We start from the raw sequence: 5,476 nt of genomic DNA, 5'->3' as shown, positions 1-5,476 counted from the left end.
TAGACCTATGAGTGCAAACATATGGTTTCTGTCCTTCTCTGCCTGGCTTACTTCGCTCAGCATGACACCCTCAAGGTCCATCCACTTTCCTACAAAGGGCCATATGTCATTCCCTCTCATTGCCATGTAGTACTCCATCGTGAATATATACCACATCTTCTTGATCCATTCGTCAGGTGATGGACATTTAGGCTCCTTCTATGTTTTGGCTATTGTTGACATTGCTGCTATGAACATTGAAGTACATGTGCTCCTATGCATCAGCATTTCTGTCTCTCTTGGGTAAATCCCCAGCAATGCTATTGCTGGGTCATAAGGGAGTTCTATGGATAGTTTTTTGAGGAACCTCCACACTGTTTTCCAGATTTCATGCAGAAACCCAAATTGTGTTCCAAAGAAGATGAAAAGATGCAGAGTAAAGGGGAAAGGTCATGAGTGCAGTCTTCAATTAGGCCCTCTATGCAAAACAGGGATTGAAACTAGGTTAACTGGGATTGGTTGGATTAATATGCAAATGAGGGATTCACGGTTGTTAAACCACATTGTCTCCTTTCCTAGTGGAGACCGCTGATGACTCAGGTGTCATGGTGATGAGGAAGTAAAGTACAGGCTGAGGACAGCTGGCACAAAGTTTTTTAAAAAGACCATGGTTTCTCCTATGACAACATGCATAAATTCCCCCTCCCTTAAGACCTCCTGACTTCTGTTTTAAAAAGTGACTCTCATAGCTAGGCTTGTTTGCTCCATTTTAAAACCTCCTTTTACAATGCTATTACGCCTCATTTGGGATTCACTATTTGCTTGGAAACTACATTTTCTCAGTGTCTCCATGTGCTTGTTCTCAGGAAAGCTAAGGGGAGTCGTCTCTGCCTTCTTCTTCAACCTCTGCTACATTCTGATGTATTTAAAGGACAATTAAGCCGTGACAACTCACTGATGAATAACTGTGCTCTCTGCTAATCTTGTCACGTTGGGCACTGGCTGGAGACACAATTAATACAACATGATTGAACAGCTTACACATTAATGACTTGCCCCAGCAAAGGTGACAGGACTGCGTCTTCATTTCCCACCTTGCTGGGGCTTTCCCAGGGAAAGTGAGGGCTCCAGTGTCCTCATGAATCAACTTTGTGACACAAGAGCTCAGACTCACATTAAGGCTCAGTCCTCACGCCACACAGTCTCCACTAGCTCCTGGGTAGAAGTGATTTACGGGGTTCCTATGATGATGTGTCAGAGCTTAAGGTCAATGAATTGAAGAGTGCAGCTTAATAATACGCTGCACTCTGAACTTCACCCTCAACCTCAAAAAGAACTTGCCTTCTGCAACAATAATGGACTCCAATGGTTAGGTCTTTACCTGGGTTAGCTCAGACCAATCTCGTAACAGCCTGGGCACAGATGCCTTCCCACAGAGGGCTCATCCCTGCCTGCTAATCAGGGTACAAACAATGCCTAGACACTTTTCTGTGTGCGCACACACACCTATTTGTATGAAGATTTATCATTTTAAATGTCATTGTAAAATTTCAGAACTATACTTATATTATGCACTTTTCTCAGAAATATTGTCAGTTCACATGGGTCAACATCATTCTGTTTAATGTCTCCATCATACCCTAGAGTAGATGCTATATTACTTCAAATGTTCCCTTTATAAATAATTCTGGAATAAACATCTTTGTGCATATGTCTTTATGTGTCTATAAAAGGTTTCTTTTGAAGGCTAAAGTCCTAGAAGTGAAATTTCTCTATCAAAGGGTATATGCATTTACATTTGAACAGATTGACAACTTCATTTCCCAGAAGCTTCAGCAACCTGCAAGTAACAATGTCTGATACTCCACATTCTTGCCAACAGTGGATATTATTTGTCTTTTTAATTTTTGCAAAACAGAGTAAGGACGCAAAATATAGAGTTATAGTTTAAAGTACATTTCCCTTGAGGTTGGCATCTTTTCATATGTTGTTCTTAAACTGTGAATTTCCTTTGCCCATTTTTCTTTTCATTATTTGCATGTCCTTTGATTCTTAGAAGTCCTTTATATACTTAAAAATAATAATCTCTAACCTGCTAAACATTGCTTTCCATAAGTTTGTCATTTGTCAATTCATTAATGGCTCTTTTATTCTTTTCTAGGAGTTACAGTTTCTGGTCAAATTCTCTGTAAATGTTCTGCAAAAAGTATTTAGATTATGTGTTGCTTCTCAAAGTATTTTATATAGCCTCTTATTTTTTCCCCTAATATGTGTATTTTTAAACATAGTTCTTTAGAGGCTCCTGGATGGCTCAGTTGGTTAAGCACCCGACTCTTGATTTTGGCTCAGGTCATGATCTTGGTTCATGAGGTCAAGTCCTGGTTCTGGGGCTGTACTGACCGTGCTGAGTCTGCTTAGGACTCTCTCCCTCTCTCTCTCTCTCTCTCTCCCTCTCTCTCCCTCTCTCCCTCTCCCTCTCCCTCTCTCTCTCTCTCTCTCTCCCTCTCTCTCTCCCTCTCTCTCCCTCTCTCTCTCTCCCTCTCTCTCTCCCTCTCTCTCTCTCTCTCTCCCTCTCTCTCTCTCTCTCTCACTCTCTCTCTCTCAAAATAAATAAACACTAAAAAATAGATTATAAAAAAAATAGCTCTTTAATACAATTGATTTGTTTATTCCATGGCATGAGTTGAATGTTTCCAAGTATATAGTCAAGTGCTCCAACAGTGTTTATTAAAATGCCGTATTTCCCCATGGATTTGAAGTGCTACTTTAATCAGAAATACAGTTATAGATAACCACAAATCTTTGAATCTATAGTAAAATTTACTTTTCTATTCAATTAATCTATTGGGTGAGCTTTGTCCGTGTATGATAATGTTGCAATAATTTATTAGCTTAACATAGACAATCTATAATTTATTTATCTTCTATGTCCAATGTCCTGGTGGTTATTCTTGCACATTTTCTCTTCCATTTGAATTTCCATGGAAAATATGGAAAGTGAAATGAAAATTTTTTTTATGTTTTGCAAGTTAATGGGAAAGGAGATAATATATATAAATGTTGAAATTTTCATTTAGCTACATAGTGTCTGTTTATTTAGATCTCCTTTAATGACATAAATTTATCTTGTATAATTTTGTACTTTTCTTGTTACATGTCTTGCATAGTTTTTATAAGTTTTATACCTAATTATTTGTTTTGTGCTGTAGAATGCATGGATATTTTTTCATTTTAATTTTCTAATTCGCTACTGCTTATATCTAGGAAAGCACCACATTCTTGTACATTCATTCATATTTAGCTGGTTTAGCAAATTCTTTTTGTTTATCCTTTCTTGGATATCTTTAGATATGTGCAAATGTTTCCTCTTTCCAACCCTGTAATTTTTAATTTGTTGTTTAGCCATGTCCAAGATAATGATGATACTGGGAATTCTGGTCCCATTCCTGCCCTTAATGCAGTACCATGCAAGGTAATGCTTGCTATATATTTCTGATAAGTGTCCTTTATTGAAGAATTTTGATCCTATCCCAAGCCTATTAAATGATTTTTAAAAATCAGAAATGAGAACTGAATTTTATCAAATATTTAACGAAAAATAAAGATGATCAAATGACTTGTTTCTCTGTTAACGGTTTATGTGATAAAATATCTAAATATTATTCCTGATACAAGATAATCTACTAATAATGAGTATACTAATACCTAACTTTAATTTATCACTTATTATATGTCATAAATACTGTATTATAAATACCAGGCTTCATTTATGTATTTTACAATTATGATATGTTATATATTCAATGAGGTGACAGATATGGTTTGTTTACACAGTACTGTGGAGTGTTGCCGTTATGTCCTGAAGTGATTGAGTTTAGGTTTGGGTTTTGATTTTTCACCATCCTCATCTGGGAAATTTTTCAGCCTCACAGAATAGAGAAAAATCTTAATATTTTCTATTCTGTATGCTCTAAAACTTTTTGTTAATATGCACTTTGTCTTTTTATTTAATGTTTGGTTTTTTAATCCCCTATAATCCTGTCCAGACATGTTGAATTTTTCAGGGGTATATATTTTTTTACTGCCTTATGATTTTCTATTATTGGTTTTCTATTGTTTCTAAGTTCACTTTTGGTTGTTACATACTGCTAAGAAACCATTTATTTTATGCATATTTTCTTTATATTTCAGCTATATTGAGGTATAGTTGACAAATGAAAATGAAACTGTGTTTAAGGTGTAAAATGTGATGATAAATTGACATGACTGATAAATTATAAAAGAATCTAAATATTAGGTTAATTAACACATCCATCTGACATAAACTTTTGTTTTTGTGTGTGAAAACTCTTAAGATCTACTGTCAGCAAATATCAAGTATGCAATATGGTATTATTAACTATAGTTGTTATGCTATACACTGGATCCCCAGAATTTATTCATCTTTCAAATGAAAGTCTGTACCCTTTGTTTTTTTTTAGTTTTTTTAAAATGTTTTTATTTATTTTTGAATGAGAGAGAGAGAGACAACGTGAGCAGGAGAGAGTAGGAGAGAAAGGGAGACACAGAATCTAAAGACAGGCTCTAGGCTCTGAGCTGTCAGCACAGAGCCTGACAGGGGCTCAAACCCATGAACCGTGAGATCAAGACCTGAGCTGAAGCCGGACGCTTAACTGACTGAGCCACCCAGGCACCCCAAGTTTGTACCCTTTAACTAACACTCCCCATTTCCCCAAGCCCCAGTCCCTGGATTCCACTGTTCTACTCTCTGGTTCTGTGAATTCAACTTTTTAGATTCCACATATAAGTGAGATCATGCAATATTTATCTTTCTGTATCTGACTTATTTCACTTAGTATAATGGCCTCCAGCTCCATCAATGATGCCAATGATAGGACTTCCTTCCTTTTTAAGATTGAATAATATCTCACTATATATAAACAGTATTACTTTATACATTCATCGACCAGCAGGCACTTAGGTTGCTTCCGTGTTTGGGCTACAAAGAACATGAGAGTGCTGAGATCTCTTGGAGACCCCAATCTCATCATTACCTTTGCATATATACACAGAAGTGGGAGTCTTGGATCATTGTGCTTCTATTTTTAATTTGTTGAGGAATCTCCATACTGTTTTCCATAGTGGCTGTGCCAATTTACATTTCTACCAAGACAGAACAGGGGTTTCCTCTTTCTCCACATTGTCATCAGCAGTTGTTATCTTGTGACTTTTTGGTGTACAATATAGTGATTCAACAATTCTACACATTACTCACCACTTATCATGATCAGGATACTCTTAATTCCTTTCTCCTCTTTCCCCTGTCCCCCTACACCCACCTCCCCTCTGGTAACCAACAGTTTGTTCTCTATAGTTAAGAGTCTGTTTCTTGGTTTGTCTTTCTTTCTTCTTCTTTGCTCACTTGGTTTGTTTTGCAAATTCCACATATGAGTGAAACCATGTTGTATTTGTTTTTCTCTGACTGACTTATTTCTCT

Source organism: Suricata suricatta, chromosome 3 (genome assembly GCF_006229205.1).
Source record: "Suricata suricatta isolate VVHF042 chromosome 3, meerkat_22Aug2017_6uvM2_HiC, whole genome shotgun sequence".
NCBI classification, from domain to species: Eukaryota; Metazoa; Chordata; class Mammalia; order Carnivora; family Herpestidae; genus Suricata; species Suricata suricatta.
The sequence above is the reverse complement of the archived record's forward strand: the minus strand, read 5'-3'. Positions refer to the sequence as shown.